This window comes from Carettochelys insculpta, chromosome 23 (assembly GCF_033958435.1).
Source record: "Carettochelys insculpta isolate YL-2023 chromosome 23, ASM3395843v1, whole genome shotgun sequence".
Lineage (NCBI taxonomy): Eukaryota > Metazoa > Chordata > Testudines > Carettochelyidae > Carettochelys > Carettochelys insculpta.
In genome coordinates this window covers 12,366,532-12,384,358 of record NC_134159.1, presented here as the reverse complement: position 1 = coordinate 12,384,358, position 17,827 = coordinate 12,366,532, and the positions used below count along the sequence as shown (strand labels likewise).

At 46.7% G+C, this 17,827-nt stretch overlaps 1 protein-coding gene across 1 annotated transcript in view; it reads left to right on the top strand.

Moving 5' to 3' along the window:
- The first annotated feature begins 2,017 nt into the window (after positions 1-2,017).
- SPSB1 (splA/ryanodine receptor domain and SOCS box containing 1) overlaps positions 2,018-17,827 on the top strand; it is a 78,314-nt gene continuing 62,504 nt past the window's right edge. Inside the window, exon 1 of the mRNA XM_074975837.1 lies at positions 2,018-2,321. The gene's annotated coding sequence lies outside the window, so the exon portion shown is untranslated. The remainder of the gene's footprint in view (positions 2,322-17,827) is intronic.

Sequence of the window (17,827 nt, the reverse complement as noted above, 5' to 3'; positions counted from 1 at the left end):
TAAGAACTAATACTGCTTTTCTCAGGAAAAGCGTCCTGGGATTTTTAATGACTGCAGCGGTCAGGACCTGATATGAATGTTTTGAGTCAAAAACCACCATCTTCAGCACCCTGATGGGGCGCTAGCCTTATATTGACTTTGATGGCAAAGGGCCACTCACTGAATCATTCAAACCACTTCCTGCACCACCTAGGTGGCTGTTGGAGGTATCCCATTCCATACTGGTCAAGTTCAAGCTTGCTTAATTTATGAGAATTCATATGTTCACATCTCTAAGTAGCAAGGTAACAGCCAGACCTTTTGTTTGGAAATATTGAAAGTGCCCCTCTGAAAATCAGGCCATCAAGTCAAATTTGCCCCACAATTGACTTTTTTCCAGAACCTAAAACTAATAAAATTGTTTTCTTGACATATCTCTTAATTAAATAATTTTTAAAAAAGAAAACTTCCACTAAAGTGTTTGCAACTACTAGACAGTGAACAAGCAAAAGCAGAATTTCTTTTTTTGGTCCACAAGTAAAATAAACAAAGCATAAACAGTACAAAAAAAATGCTTTGAGCATTAATAACCTAAGGTGTCCTTTGTAACATAGGTAAGGAATTAGATAAGTAGAATTTTTACCCCACTAGTGTTGCCAACTCTCAACATATTTGGTATTTTTCTCAAAATCCCAGCTCCTGGAGCCATGTGAGTAGGTGGGAATCTTTGCCTTTGTTTTTTTTAAAGCATGCTTCTGGTCTTCAGGGTTAGAGTGAAAAGCTTGAAACCATGTCCTGAGCAAGACATAAGGGCTCAGAAACTATAAAGCCAAGAAAAATAATTGATCGCATTTTAGTTTTAAAATCTCATGATAGTTAGCCATTCTTCTGGCTTTACAGGACCCAATTCATGATGATTGGATGCTTGGGACCGATAGCATGCACTGATGCCCCTAATCTGTAAACTCATATGTATGTGCTCAACTTTTGATACCAGAGGTGTCTCGGGTTCCTTGTAAGCTGTGCCCTTGTGCAGCTGCTCAGGAGAGATTCGAATGCCACCCAGCCGATTAGCAGAGCACACACAGCTACGTTTGTTGTTTCTACTGACAATGCACATTTGCACATGCCTTGGTGCATGTAAAAACTTTATTCCGCACATGCATGGAAAAGATTAGAGGCAACACAGGAGGTGGCCTAAAGAAATCAGTCGAACAAATTGCCGTTGTATAATTCAGCTCTGTGCATAAGGTTTGCAGGATCTGGGGAAGGAGTCAGCAACCTTTCTGAGGCAGAGGGCTGAAACTTGACCTTTTGATTTCTTTGTGTGGCCCAAGTGCCGGTGATACTTTTTAAAGTCACTAATAGTCCTATGTCCAACAGCTTCATTAATACATAAATGAAGGTGCAGAGCTTTACCAGTTAGGTGCTGGTTGGTAGCATTAACTGGTTTTTTGTCAATCCACAGGTACCCTGGCTTTGAGCAAGCTCCTGTCTGCATGACATAGGAGGCGCTGAGCTCTCGCGTGGAGTGCCAATGGAAACTGGCTCATGTGCTGGTCTTGGCACCCCTGCCGAGGGCTGCTGATCCCTGATCTAGGGCTTTGGGTTGCAAGCTCTTCACTAGCTGTTGGTAGGGCCCCCAGCGCAATGGGTTTTAGACACCACCACAAGACAACACCAATCTGTGCTCCAGGACAAGTCCCAGGCCCTGGGCCTCCCCCCAAGTCACAGAGGCAGAGAAAGGGACCTTGAGACAAGGCATTGACAGGAGCAAGTAAACCAGCCCAGCCACGGGCATTCCGACTCCTGCGGCCTTTAACGACCCTTCCTTGGAGGGAGAAAGTTTTCTTCCCCTGACATCTCAGCTGGGGGGCAGCCGACCACAGAGCAGCGGTTCCGCCCGCTCCCCGGCCCCGCCGCGGGTCCCCCCCTCCCCACCGAGAGGAGGGGCCGGGAGAGGGGAGGTGCCAAGCGGCAGCTGGGAGCTATTTCAGCCATGTGATCCGGCCAGCCAGAGCGTTTAGCCTTCTGGCGCCCGGGAGGAGCCGGGCTGCAGCCCTGAGCTTGTCCGGGGGGGGAATCTCGCGCTGCGGTGGCGGGGCGTGCAGGGGGCCCAAGGCGGCGGCGGCGGCAGCAGCCCGGGGCCGGGCTCGCGTGCAAAGGGTGGGGCTGGTTCCCCCCCCCCCCCCCCACACACACTCCCTACATTGTGCCTGGCATCCCGGCGGCCCTGCCTGGGGTGGAGGCGGGCGCGGAGCCCCGAGGACATCTGCCCGCGGGAGAGCCGCTGCCATGGGCCGGTGCCGCGTCCCGGAGCGGTAGGGAGCAGGGCCTGCATGGTAAGCCGGCATGGGCTGGGGTTTGCGGGCGGGGGCGGGGGTCGCTGGGGGGCTGGCAGGGACCACCCTGCCGCGCCCCGGCTCCGAGCGGCTGGAGCGAGCAGCAGGCTGGCTTGCAGGGCGCTGGCTGGCCGGAGCTGGGAGTCGGGTGCCCGGTAGGTTGCTCTCTCCCCACGGGCTGCTGCTGGGGAAAGGCCTCCCCCGCTGCTGCAGGGGCGGGATGCCTGCGAGCCGGGGGTCGGAGCGGCTTCGCTCCCGGCGCGAAGGGGTTAAGGGAAACTTGGCTGGGGACCCCTCCTCTCTGCCCACCTTCCGCGGCTTCGGTTTCCGAAGTAGCGGCCCACGCTGGGGTAGAGACAACTACAGCGCTTGTGTGCCGGCCCCTTCCCCTCCTTCCCAGCGCCCAGCTGCGAGGCGGCTCTGGCCTGCGGGAGGCTGTGCTGGGCGGGAGGGTGGTTCTCTCCTGCTCCATCCGCTCACCTTGCCAATAACAAATACTGCTTCCCCCGCCCGCCCTTCTCCTGGAGCTGCATCTGCTGTGCAAACACCGGCTGGTCGAGAGGACGACATTTCCTCCTCTCCAAGCTCCCAGCCAGGAACTTTTACTCCCCTTCCTGGTGAGCGAAGTGGCTGAAGGCAGGTTTAAAACGCTCACAAGCCCAGCAATGACTTACTTGACTAAAACCCCTGTGCGCCGGGTGGAGGTTAAGTTATCTACAAGCTTCCTCTCCTTTCAGGACAAAACTAGCTGACTTCAGGAGTACCCCAGTTATTGTCCTTTAGTCTCAGTAGATCTTCTCCACGTTGTCCCAGGTCTTCCCCTTCTGTGCTTTTTTTTTCCCCCTTGTGGGCTCCATAGTAGAGCTTGAGGGACTGTGCTGGATGATGGTGCTCTGAGAGGATGGCCTCGCCATCCCCGCTTTCGTCTCTTGATTTGAACATCAAATGGGTCTTGTCCTGCTCTGTTCCAAAGCTCCTCATTTGTGACCAAGTCTCGCCATTTGATGCGAAGGTCATACCTCAGGCATCTGTTTATGACTGTCTGAAGCTTGTGTTTCTGAAAACTTTAGTACCCAAGTAAAACTCTGATTATGCTGAATATTATGCTCTAGTCTAGTGGTTCTCAGCCTGGGCTATGTGTATCCCAGGGGATGCATAGAGCTCTAACGCATTCTTTCTCAACCTGTTCTATGACTAAAAAATTGGCCTTATTTTATATGCATATATTTAATTTCTTTTTAGCACAATCATAAGGATGATGGTAAGTTTATTGCCTATAGAGAATTTCATCCAACCAACTGGTTATGATTAAGTTGTTTAGACAAATGTGTTGCAGTGCTAGGAAAAAAAATTGTCTGAAAATTGTAGGTGTTCGGGGGTATTTATAGTTTGTGTTTTTTTGTTTTTTTTTAAAGGGGTACTTTATAAAAACAGGTTGCTCTCTCTTTCTTTCTCTGACACACCTCCCTCCTAACATTACCCAAGTGAAACTCCTTCCAAATACTATGCCCTTGTTTGTACAGCTGCAAAGGAGCTGTTGTTGCTGAACTGCTGTATTCACCTTAGGGCAACAGTTAATGACAGTCCTCTTCACATATAAAAATGAGTTAAGATTAGCCTGGTCAAGGCAGCTGCCAATAGTCACAGAGCTGTCAGCTGGGGACCTGGTCAAATGCTTTCTTTCCTTTATCAGAAAACCAAGTAATTAAGATGCAAGGAAATGTTTAAGGGCCAGAGGTCATCTTTTGTAGCGGTGTGTAAATTTGAAAGGCAAACACCGATAATGTCAAGTCAGAGATTTAAACTAACTAATTAAGGCAATAGGTTTGTTAACTGCCTTACAGTACTGCTCGGCATGGTCTCTGGGGTGCACCTTGCAAGTCTCATAAACATGGTTATTTTTAAAATGTGATCATCTTGGTAGTATAACAGCGTTTCTTAGACTTTTTGAGACCACAGAACACCAAGCAGTTTGACACCAAGTGGGTGAAGTCATATTGGACTAACTCATGTTGGTGGAAGAACCAAGAGTTTGAGCTTCCCAGAGCTCTTTGTGGCGAATAGGGGTAGGGGATGTCTTATAACTGGTTTGGCATTTGTGGCTTCCAGACTGAGTCAATGACCAGTGTGACATGTCATGAGTGACACCCAAACTAGGCTTCATTGTAGAAGGTCTATCTTCTGGCGTGCTTTAAATGTCCTTTGGAGTCAGATTTTGGGCTGGGCTATGCTGAGAACATGCATTGGCACAGCTGTTTATCTCAGGGATATGAAAAATCACACCCCCTGAGAGACTTAATTATACCAGCCTAAGCCTTTCTGTGGATGAGGCTGGGTTCGCTGGAGTAGTCTGGGTGTGGGAGAGGTTTCCTGCTACTGGTTCCAGTGCACTTGACATAAGTATCATTTGTACAATCACTTCCTGCGTGGAAACTGAGCTTTTTCCTTCTGTCAGCAAGGCAGGATGGCCACAGCTAGGGGAATGGCTGATCTTTGTTTTTTATGTCTTATCCATTAACAGAACCTGTAGGTCACATTCTGACCAACAGAAATACTACTTAGTTTTTGACATGCAGCATTGCTGTAACCCTGTTAGTGTCAGGCTGTGAAAGAAACAAGGTGAGAGAGAGAATACTTGGTGTTGGATTAACTTCTGTTGCTGCAAAAGCAGACCTGAGGAAGAGCTCTGTGGCGCTCAAAAGCTTATCTCACTAACCAAGAGAAGTTGGCTCAGTAAAGGAGATTGTCTCACACAGCTACTCTCTCTTATTTATAGCCTGCAAGTTGAAGGCCTGATTCTCTGAGCAGTCCACATGCAGAATTCCTGTTGATTACAATGGGGAGGGGGTAGGTACATGGGGCTAGAGAAAGAGACTGGGAATGACAATTGTCAGGGGAGGAGGGCTGAAACAAATGAGCAGAGCCGGTTGATATGAAATGCACTGAGGATTATATGGAGCCATTGCACTTAAAGTCATCTCCAAGGTGAGACCTTCAAGAGGGACTAAAAATTGATTCCCAGACCACATGCTTCCTCCCTTGATAGGGTGATATCCAGTGCTCCCTCTATTTTTGTCCATTCATGTGCAGAATAAGTTTGTTTGTTTTGTGTGTGTGTCTGCGTGTCTGTGCGCGTGCGCGCCAAGGCATGTACAGATGTTTACTATCAGTAGATGCCAGCTGTGGGCCCTCTGCTAATCAGTTGGGCAGTATTGGAATCTCTTCTCTGCTCAGCCTACAGGGAACACTGCTGATATCTAAACTGGTTGGGTGCATCTACCCTTGCATTCCTCTTTCAAAAGAGGCATGCAAATGAGGTGTAAATTTGCATATTTGACACCTCATTTGTATATTCTAATTTCAAAAGCTTCTTTCGAAAGAAGAAAGCCAGTGTAGACGCTGCTCTTTCGAAAGTAAACCCCATCTTTGAAGGAATCCTTCTTCTCTTTATTTAATGGGGTTTACTTTCGAAAGAGTATCATCTGCACTGGCTTGCTTCTTTCAAAACAAGCTCTTTTGAAATTTAGAATAGACAAATGAGGTGTCAAATGTGTAAATTCACACCTCATTTGCATTTGATTTACCTCATTTGCATACCTCTTTCAAAGGAGGAATGCGAATGTAGATGCACCTGTTTGTGTCCGTAAGGGATCACCATGCCCTCCTGGGGCCAGGCACCACCCCTGCCCCACCCAGCCAGCCAGCCAGGTGCCATGTCATTTCCCCCTCCCACCCCCCAGGATTACTCATGGAAGCTGTCCCAGAACGCAACTGATGCTGCCACTGTGGAAGCCACCCTGGAATGCAGCTGGAGCCCACTGGGGCCAGAGGAGCTGCCTCCACCGCTGCCACCATGCTTGTCCCACCATGTGGGGCACCCCACGTGTGCAGCTCTCCTGAGCTGCACTTTGCCACGCTGCACTGCCCTGTTCACCACATGTGGTGAATGGTGAGTGTATTGGAGGCTGCTGATATGTACTGCTTCATCAATCTGCCTAGTCTTGTCTCGGCTCATCTGGCTGTTAGAGCTGTATAAAGAACTAAGATGACTGACATATTATGGTGTAACTTGTTCCTCCCTTTTTCTGCCCATTCATCTCTCTTGGCATTTCAGAGGCAGTGGGAGTGATCGCTGTTTTGCAGAAGAGTATTCCCCGGAGGGCGACTGTGCTAGTACAGTTTGTCATTGACAAGTTTAGTGTATTATGTCTCTCTCTTCAGAAGTCACTGAAGTGCATTATAATGTGATTAGTTGGTTGGTGCTCATATGTTGGATGTGTCTAAATAGTGGCTTGGTTTTCCAGGAACTAATTTGCTCTAATGGTATATTGTCCTGCTGTGGAATCAGGTGGCTTCCCATGGATTGTGGACACATGCAGGAGTTGGTTTAACATTCAGCTCCTCCTCCATCAGTAAGCTATAAATGCTTGCAAAATGGGCTGGTCATGAACTGCATTTGACTTGTAGTTGAGGCAGTAAGTACACCAAAGTTCCAGTCCTCAGTCTACATGCTGTGGAGTGAGTATTGCATAAGCTGATTAATCTTCAGGTTCAAGGAGGCTTGTTTTAAATCCAGTAAGTTTTTTTTAAATTTTATTTTCCATTGTTCACTGATAGGGGAGTTTGAGTAGATCTTGTAGATGTGGATTAGTGTTTGATTCATAGTTTGTGAGTGGGAAGGTATAGAAATTGTTCAGCATTTCCCCCAGAACTGTTCAGGAGGAAATCCCAGAAACCATGCGTTCAGCTTAATATGATACTAGGACTGATGGTCTTGTTAACTTTCCAGAATAACAGTGTTCTCTTGGTTTCTTTCCTCTGGACTCTGGTCAAACCCTGCAGTGTGCCGTACATTTTGTCATGCTTTGCCAGGGGTTTTTAAAAGGAGGATGAAGTATGGTTTTTGAGCACATTGTCCCCTGGCTGGTGCAAAGAGGTAAGTTGTTTGCCCTGGAGATCTTGCTTGAGCTTGAAAATGGAGCTGAAGATGCAGCTGATGGTTGGGGGGTTGTGATGCTGTGTGCCTGTGGTAGCATTTGCAACAGATGGTAGCAACAGGTATCAATAAATGCTGCATTTGGGGCAGGGGAGGGGTGTCAAGCAGGGGAAAATATTGCCTGCCTGTCTGGTTGCATGCCGTAGGCTGATACGGTGAGCAGGTGGAGTGCTTGGTGCTTACCTGTGCTCTTCCTGTCCCAGCGGCACTTGCTCCAAGGGCAGCTGGAATTTAATGAGCATGGAAGCAGGTTCTGACGACTGTAAACCAGCCTATCCCTTTGAAGCAGGGCTCAATTACTCGTGTGAGAGACCAGTTTGGGGTGGGAATGGGAAGAGCTCCCAGTCCTCAATGGCTTGGTTAGATGAAGGGGATTTACACCCACATGAGTGTGTCAGTGAGGCTCTTTTGGTTCAGCTACACCAGGGTAAGGCCTTCATGCAGCTGCTGCAGCAGTATTACATCTTAACACCTGGGGTTTTTAAAAGGGGTAAGTCACAACAGTGCGATAGCTACAGGAGAAATTTGCATTGGTATTGTACTAGGGCAAGAGCACAACTGGAGTTGACTAGCCACATGGATTGCAATGATTAAGTGGGTGCAAATTTCTCAGAGGTGTCACCTGTGAAATGGACACCTTGCTCTTCCTGTGAGCAGAGTAATAATGGGAGAGTTATTTAATCTCTCCTCCTAATGGCTATAGAGTGCTGGGACAGGGCACTAATTAGACACCAGTTGCTGATGAGTACTTCAAGAGGCTGTGCAATCCAGGGTAATTCTCATGGGAAATAAAAAGTGAATACGTATCTCAAGAATGGAGGCTCCCACACAGTGTTCTGTGGAGTTCACGCTGCTGGTCTTCAGAGGTGGCTCACATCACATTAAACAGCAAACTACTTCCATAATGTTGCTTTTCCATGTAAGCAATTGCTGAAATTACCCCCAAGGATGTAACGCTGTTGCATGTGACAAGTGGGGAATGACACGTGCCTTTCGGTTTGTTGAGGAGACCGTATAGTGAGATGCAGTCCAAAGTCTGGAGACAGTTTTGAGAGCCTTTGAACAGGAGTAGAAACCAACCCTGGGCAGGAGGATTATAGGAAAAGTCTTCCAGAGTAAGTAGCTCATGAGTTTTGAACTGGGGAGACCCACCTACCTGAGTCGAGTGGGCTTGCTGGAGATCTTGGCAGATGCATCAGGGGTTGAAGGAAACTTTCGTATAGAAGGATGTCCCTGGGGACAAATTATGGTAGGTCATTGAATGAAACGTAGCAGAAAACTGTTAAACAGAACAGAAAGTCTTTGAAACTTTTTTTTTTCCGTCCCCAACACCATCCGACCCACTGCAGAGGCTGGATGAAAAGCTTAGTAATGGGATGTTTGAGACTACAAACTTTAGTGCATGTGCAGTTGTCAAAACAGCAGGAGATCCAGGTCCAATGTGCAGCTAGGGGGTGGATTCCGGTAGCGGGAGCTCTGGGTTCACTTTGCAAGGTGCGAGTTTGGCCTTACTGATTTTGTCGGCTTACAAAGGATGGTACCAACCTTGCAAATATGGGCACTCAATACTACAGCTGGACGCAAAAACCCTTTGTAACAGTCAGAATATCAGATGGCTAGTCTTGGTGCAGAAGTTGTGTTCCATGCTCACAATACTGAACTGTGTGTGTGCGCGTGCGTGCGTGCGCTGCCCTGGCTTCCGACCCTTTAGCACATCAGATTTGAGCTCCTATCCTTCACTTTCAAGACCCGGCACAATCTCTGCCCTAACTTCCTCCTGATCATCTTTCTTCTTAGGCGGCGCTTTTTTCCGCTAAAAGCATGTTGGTGGCTTTTTATTTTGCATCAAGATAGAAAATGGTGTAAAATTTCATCGGAGGCTAGGCCCAATTAGTTACCTGCAAGTGGCATGAGAAGATCAACTCTGTTTAATGTTCCTTTCATGGCTTGTCAAGCTACCTTGATGTGAAAACCTTCTTCAGCAGTGACAGCAGGCTCAGCTGTGGTGGTTTTTTCAGCTTCTCTTCATACTATCCTTCTTGGGATTATGGTCTCCATTTTTGCAGGGACGAGCTCGCGCTGAACTCTAAAGTACATCTTACGCTAGTAGAAATGAATGGCTATTTCGGTACCTTGCCTTCTCATATTTTAACCAACAAATTTCAAGGCTGGAGGGGGGGAAAATGCATAAAAAATAACCTTGCATCGGTGTTTCTTAAACTTTGAGACCATGGAACACTAAACAATAATATTTTTTATGCAAAAAACCTATGAAAATTTGCTAAAAAATAAAATTAGACAAAAAAAATCAGAACAGCAACATGTACAGCAAAAGCAAAATGAAGTAATTTAATTTGGTGTCATAGCAATGAAGAAGTAACGTTGTATCTGGTTTTAAGAACAGAAAATATAGACCATCAGAGGTTTGTTTTTTTGTTTTGTTTTTTTTTCCCCCCAAATGCTCATGGCACACCTGTGGGTTCATGTAACACCACTGTTCCAGGGAACACAGTTTAAAAGAAACATGCAAGGCAGTGTTTCTTAAAGTGAAACTGCTGAAGCAGGTCTATACTCAAGCAAATCCTATGCAGGTAAGATGGAAAGCAAAACCTGAGTCTGTTAGAGCTTGCTCCATTGATTCCCTCCCTCGCTCGCAGTCTGGTCTTTGTGGCTCTTAAACCAAGGTAGACTAAAGCAACAGGTAATATATATAATCTCCACATGGTAGTCTAGAAGAAGACTGTCCCACAGAGAAACTGTGCAGTAAGGCACATTTAGGGCAATTGAACACTGGGAAGCTTCCTTGTATTTGTGATACAGGGGATCCTCGATATAAGTTGGGGATAGAGAGCATAAAGTTGCAACTTTTAAAGCGAAATGACATATGAGGAATTTTCCTCCATAAGAAGTAATGTAAATAGAGGCAAACAAGGGACTGTAAGTGTGAGTTTTACCAATGTGACCATTTAAACCCTTATGTACCAGACATTTAAAGCATTTAATCAACATTTAAAGTGGTCCTAACTCAAAATACATTTTAATCCTTCCTTCTTTTTTTAAATTCTATGCTCAGGATGAGACAGAGCAGAGCTGCAGAGGATGCTGGGAGGGTATGCTAACTTTCTGTCTTGTAAATGAAGTAACTTAAGTGTGAGGAATTTTTTGTCATGTTCCTCCAAGTTTCAGTGGTGTAAGTGCAAAACAGCTTTGATCGGAGCAGCTTGTAACGAGGCATAAGTGTGCAAGGAAAGAATCTGTAACGTGGCTTTGGCCATTTTATGCCTAATCAAGGGCTTTGGGTCACATGTCCTGTCAGTATGCTATATAGCTGGCTGCTATTCTTTAAATCTAAATGAAGGGGTGGTAGAAGCTTGGAGGTAGTTATAAGGCCTTGGTGAACTTTATGCTCCATGCTGTGCTGATTAAGGGCTCGTTAGTATGCTTGGCCTTAGGCCTGTGAGGCTCTCCCACTGTCAGATTAGGTTGTCTTGCTTTGTCCCTGTATAACCACATTGTGATCTCTCATTTCTTGGCTGGAAGGAGGCTGTTTCGTGCCACGTAGTTGCAGTAAAAATTTTCTTAGCTGAACAAGGATCAAATAGGCATCCAAGTCCTTTCGTTAGCACTGGAGCCTCAAGACAGAGAATAGGTGCTGTCCTTGGTACATCTTAAATAGCTGTCGTGGTGTTGCCCTAAGAAGCACTGAAAGATGTGTTGTGCTGTTGCCACTGGTACGTGTGTGGTAGTAGTAGTAATAAAAAAAAAAAACACAGGAATTTAGATAACCGCATCCCGGAAGAGCGGAATGTGAAACTGGGTTTTTGTTAACTTGGAGTTTTTAGCCTCCTTGAATGGTGAGTTCTGAAGTACTGAAACTGCCCATGATGGTTTCCTCAGATGTGAGGGGCATGGTGGCAAGCAAAGGTGTATTTTTATCTGTGTAGAGTATCCTTTAGGACACAGCATTGCTTCCAAGTGGTGGGGAAAAGCTGAGTAGATGTTTGGACCAGATTTCAGCTCAGTTTTCCCAGCCGAACTCTCTTGGTTAAATGGTGTGACTTTCACTTGACCAAAAGTGTTGTACCTTCTCAGCCCTTAGCATCTGGTACAAGAAGAGGATGTAAACTTGAGTGTAACTAGTCGCCTTATCTACTAGCTGTGTGAGAAAGTTTGTCTTTGGGTCCGTCTCTGTCTCTAGCTCTTAAAGAGCCTCTCTTGACAAAGTAGGTCTTTGCCCACGAAAGCTTATGCTCCAAAATATCTATTTAATCTATAAGGTGCCACAGGACTTCTTACTCTTTTTGAAGATAGAGGCTAACATGGCTACCTCTCTGATTCTTGAATGAAGAGAACTCTGGTTGCCAATTTTTGGAATACAGCTTCCTCTTACAACTTAAAGCAAGGTCTGGGCTTACTTGTGCCAGGAAAATGAGATGTGTGATGGAATGGGATTGTTTCTCATAAAATGGTACAGAAAAGAGACAAACTCACCAGACAGAAACAGGCTGGTTGGGCACCCACAGGTGCCCTTTAGGGAGGATGGGGAGCTTCCCCTCACACCTAATTCATACAGCAACATTACTAGCTGTTCTCCTTCATTGGGGAGTGAGGGGAAAGTGCAGTCTTTCCTGCATTCCTCACTCTGGGGAGTGCAGGGGGCAGATGAACCTGGACCTGCTCCAGCCAGGGGATGTACACCCCTCTTCTGGCTGTAACTGCTGGAGCTGCAGCACACATGGAGAGATGCTTCTCGGTTGCATGGTGGGACAGGCCTCTCTTCCTTGGGCACTCTGTCTACTGAACCCCATCCTCAGCTCCACAACAGAAGAAAAACCAAAAATGAACAGGGTTTAAGTCTTCCACTATAAATGTGCCCATATTGGGTATAGTGAAAGCAGTACCCTGTATAGCTAAAGCTGTACAAGCGTAGGCAAGGAACTGGCTACTTCATTTTGACAGAGGTTTTCTGCAATCCACTTCCTTACTTCATTTTGCTGAACAGACCTTGTGTTCTCTGGATACTACAATTTAAAACTGAAATCTTTCTTCTAGATGCCAGACAACCAAGTAATGAGAATAAGTCCATTCTCTTTCTATCAAGATCTTAAAGATTTAGGGAGTTATTTCCAGCAGAGCTGGTCACATGTGACTTTCAGACAAGGTTACAGCTACTTGATTACTTAGCAATCATTTATTTATGGGCTAATAGGCTAATGGAAAGCACTGTTTTCATTGACCAGTTTCAAATTCTCCTGATGGATTGATTATTCCTCCCCCCTGCCCCGGAGCCGGGGAGAGGGAAACTTCCTCAGCCATGGCCTCTTTCATCCTTTTGGGTTATGTTGTGCCTGAAATGCTAGTTGGTGGAGGGGGTGAGCAGGAACCACTGCAAATTTTATACCTTCATGTCTTTATTAGATGCAAAATCCCAGCAAACTGCTGGGGAAGGAAAGGCCTTGTGGGCGCAGGCTGCCCACTGAAGAGGGATGAGCAGTTTGCAGCAATAGCTCTTCAGGATCTGAAACTGAATGGGGGGTGGGGGGGGAGAGAGAGGGTGTGGAATGGGGGGAGGGGGTGTGTGTGTGAGAGAGAGAGAGAGAGAGAGAGAGACAAAAAAAAACACTGCAGGGTCTGAGCAGTGCTTGTGTTTTTTGAGTCTCTGACAGTTCTCTATCTGCTCTGGGGTTTTGTTAACATTATCTGGGGGTTGTGTGGCTGTCCTCTCTCCTTAATGGATACTGCTGCCTTCAGCAGCTCACTTAGCACTCATCAGCTATAAATAGTCTGGTTAGCGGGAGACTGCCAGGGTCAGGGAGCCATTTACCATTGCTGTAAAAAAGCAGTGAAACATGTAAATTCCCCCCCCCCCCACCCGCTCAGTCTTTGAGACTGGCTTAACAAGAATGCCGTCTGCTGGTTTCACTTCCGTCTTTTTGGAAATCCTTGTGTGGACACATTTAAGGTATGTGTATGCGGCACAACTTTGTCGACAGTTGTTCACTAAAAGCCAGGCAACGTAAACATGGTTTGTCTGCTCTTCTGTGGACAACAGACTTCCACCTTCTATGAGGGGATTTCCTTTGTCAGCAGGAGTGCACTGTTCACACCCGTACTTGCTGTGGCAAAGTGTGTGTGTATGTGTGTGTTCCTGGAGGCAAGGGGGGAATTGTCAGCTGTGAATGACAAGCTTTGCTGCTCAATTGCCAGTGTAGACAAAGCCTTGGGAATCTACTGAAGCTGAAATAAGCTCTTCTTAAACTGCAGCGTGTGCAGACGGGGGCTTGCACCAGTCTAACAGCCAGTTGAAGCTAAAATGAGGACAAGACCTGTGTTTTATGTGGGTGGGTCAGCTGGCAGCTGGCTCCTTCCTGCTGAAGGAAGATACTCCGCCAAATTGCAGTGGGTCTGTACGTTACACCATTAGTGAGGATTCTGACATGTGATGGGCGAGCCATTTGCTGTCTGAGCCTTGGACATGGAGGGGTAGGGTGGGAATGAAGAGTGCTAAAGTGAGCTACAAGCCACCTCTGTGCTGTTTAGAGCAAGCCTTAAAAACAAGCAGTTAACAGGTAGAAATGCTCTGTGGCCATTCTGTGGGCAGGGAAATAGTACCATAGTCAGGTGGCTGTCTGCTTGGCCTCAGACATAGGAGTGTCTGGGAAGTTATTTTACGCATGGGAAGCTAAGTCTTAATAAGTGACTTGCCTGACTTCACACAGGAAGTTTGTGGCAGAGCTGGGAATAGAACACTGGTCTCTCCGATGTCAGTGTTACGCCTTAACTGCAAGGCTCTTCTTCCTGTCTCTCACCCTTCTCACACCCTGCTCCCACGAAAAGGTAGGATGCTATCCACAGTACTATACTGACTCACGACATGCACATTCTTTCCCACCAGATCTCCTTTAGTCACAGTAGTGCTGTTTAACGCCTCAGCTGGAGTCCTACGGTAGCAATTTGCATTTCCAAACACTCATCGTTTTGCTTCAGTCCTGTTAGCTTTAAGCCCTGCACTCCCTAGTTCTGGGTTGTCCAATCTCAAGTAGATGGAGATGGCTATATGCACCTAACCTCAAAAAGGTCACTTTGCTTGGCTGAAAGGCTGACAAAGTTCAGAAGTTCTGCCTGTGGGTGTCAGTGTTGCTGGTTGTAGATGGAAAACAGCAACTTCCAATGACATCCTGGACAAACCTTAAACTTACCTCAGTAAGTGTCTTGGGAATGCATTATATTGAAAATGCAAATGTCTGTGTTATTGTAGGATTCATAGAATCCTAGGTCTGGAGGGGACCTCAGGAGGTCATCAAGTCCAGCCCCCTACCTAAAGCAGGATCAACTCTAATTAAATCATCCTGGCCAGGACTTTGTCAAGCTGGGACTTAAAAACCTCTAGGGATGGAGATTCCACCACCTCTCTAGGCAACACATTCCAGTGCTTCACTCTCCTGGGGAAGTAGTTTTTCCTAATATCCAACCCACACTTCCTCCTCTGTAACTTGAGACCATTGCTCCATGTTCTGCCATCAGTCGCTACTGGGAACAAGTATCAGAGGGGTAGCTGAGTTAGTCTGTATCTTCAAAAACAACAAGAAGTCCTGTGGCTCCTTATAGACTAACAGTTATTTTGGAGCGTAATCTTTTATGAAATACCTGCTTTGTCAGATGCATGAGTGGAGGCTCCAGAGCAGGGCCTAAATTTATAGGCTCATGAAAAGGAGGGAGTCCCAATCAAGAGGAGGGCCAGAGTTGACAAGGTCAGTTCAGAGGATGACATACTCCTTTTCACGAGCCTATAAATTTAGACCCTCCTCTAGAACCTCCACTCATGCATCTGATGAAGAGGGTCTTTGACCATGAAAGTTTATGCTCCAAAATATCTGTTAGTTCCTAAGGTGCCCCAGGACTTCCTGTTACTGAGAACAGTCTCTCTCCATCCTCTTTAGAACCGACCTTCAGGAAGTGGAAGGTTGCTATCAAATTGCCTGCACTTCTCTTCTGCAAACTAAATTGTGCGCGCGTGTGTGTGTGTAACCTTCTCTGGGGGATGTGACCCAAGGAAAACCTTGGGAAGTGCTATGAGCTTTCGGAGAACTCTGGAACAATGAAGTAGGCAGATCAAGCAAAGTGGGATGCCTAGGAAGTCCTGGAGAGGAGGGGAAAATAGCTTGTTACATCAGGACCTGTCCTTTGGAACCTGCTTCCAGGGGAGAAATCCATTGTCTGTTGATCTGAATATTACTGGAGGATAAGATCAGAGGGTCAGCTGGATGAGAGTGACTGATTTCAAATATTGGCTTGCTCTGGGCCAAGGTGGTTACGTACTCCAGAAGGGCTTGAATTTTGAAGGACTGTTCACCTCCGCGTCCTTGTGGGGTGGGGAGGAGAGCGAGAGGTAATTTTTATTGTTCATGTCTTGTGTAAAGCTCTGTGTTTGAAGAGTAATGTTTAGAAAGAGCCGTGTAGTAACTGGATAATTAAACTGTTTATAGCCTCTAAGGAAGGAAGGCCACACAGGCCTGCTGTACAGCCAGTACTGCTGTGGGAGTCAAACTATAGCTGTGGGGAACTATGCAGCTTGGAAATAGCCCAGTCAGGGGGAGAAGGAAGGAGAGGTGATGGCTGGGGAGGCTGGCACCTGGAGCAGGTTCCCTGGCTGGACGTAGATGTGGATACACAGGAGCACTTGCCCTGAACTATGACACTACATGTTTGTCTGAAATCTCTTCTTGCCTTCAGGTCTCTTGTGCGGATCAGGAGGCTCTGGAAATGTTGCCTTCCCACCATAACTGGAAAGGCTCTGTTCTTTCACAGCCTCGCTACAGAGGCAGGAGTGCTCTAGAGTATCAAAGCTAATGACTCGGATCCAAAGAATGCAGGCATGCACCACACATGGCTTTGCATCTGGTATGTAAAGGAGGAAACATACCCTCAGTTGTTTAATTTTTTTTCAGCGCTATGCGCATGTGACTGGGAATCAGGATGTCTGACTCCTTTTCTGGGAACATTCCTGCCTTGGTGTGGGACCGTGGGAATGCCACTTTACTCTCTGTGCCTCGGTTTCCCGCTTTGTAAAGTGGGGTTAATAAGTGAGCTTGATAGGAGGGCTTGTGAGGAATAGTGTTTGTGAACTGCTTTGATCCTTGACTGAAAGGTACAGCAGTAGTGTTTAATTAGCTTACTCGTGTGTGCATTCTGTATAAACAACTTCATAGTAATCCTGTGAGGTTGGCATATACCGAAATACATTAAACTTGCCAGTTAAGTCTGAAAACAGACATGCTGGGTTCATTGCAGGGCCTGGTCGGTGTTTCCACTAGGGTGTTCCCCCCCCCCCACCCCCACCAAACATCTGTGGGTAGAAGAAGTTTTGTTGTGTGCATGTGCAGATGTGCACTACCATAGAAACACATGCTGCTGGCTGTGGGCGCACTGGTAACCAGCTGGGCGATGCTTGTCTCTATTCTGGGTGGCTGCTGAAGTGCTCAGCCTACAGGGAATGCTGGTCTTGGCTTCCGTTTCTGTGGTTTTTTGAAGTCGCATGGTCTCACTCATTCTGCATGCTGAATAGTCGGGAAGCTTTCCCATGGCCTAAGTTAATATGTTTGCACAGCACAGTACACGTGTAACAAAACCAGTTTATTACATTGCTTACCTAACATGCAATTATGCACTTACATAATTTTACTGGCAAAGGTGATACAAGGTATGTCCACGCTGTGAAGTAGTGAAGATACAGCCTGCACCAGTGGAAGAGATTTTCCAGGTTGTGTAGGAACAACCCTCTCTGACTGATGGTAGTTAAGTCAAAAGAAGCATTCTGGCCCTGGGATTTACGGTAGGATGGATCTAACATTTGTCTCTTTCCTTGCCAATGGAGGGCAAAGAGATTGTCTGTCTAGCATGCAAAGTTTACTAGCTGCACCAGTTTAGCCTATCTTCCCCTTTACCTAGAAGGAAAGTTGGGCTGTTTATGGGAGGTGGGGTGCCAGGAGCCAGCAAGGCCTTATGGTTAGGCTGGGTTTTGAAGCATTTAAGTTTAACTTCTCGTATAGTCTTGCCAAAAATCTCTAACCCAGTTGGTTCTTCTCTTACTGCAAAATGGGAATGAAATTGGGTGCTGCTAAGAAGTTCACTAATGCTTAGGTACTTCTGATGCCCACTCCCACCAGATTTAAGTGCCGCGAGTACTTGCAAAAGTCAGAGCCATTTTTCTACTTGGGTAACTGTTGGTTTTGGGCCAGGTTCCCTGCAAGCAGCTTGGCTCCCAGCAAGACTTGCTGTCTGCTTCCTCCTGATATTTTTCCCACCCCGTGAGAGGGTGGATGTTTGTCTTCCAGAGCAGCAACATAGAGTTTCAAGTCAGGGCCCTGGTGAAGGGGTTCCTTCCCCTATTCATTTCTCCAGGAGATACAAGTGAAACAAGGTAACTTGTACTCCTTAGCTCTGCTTCTGAGTGTTCTTTAATAAAATGGGACTTGGTACATTCATTGAACTGTATTACTGCTCTGCTCTG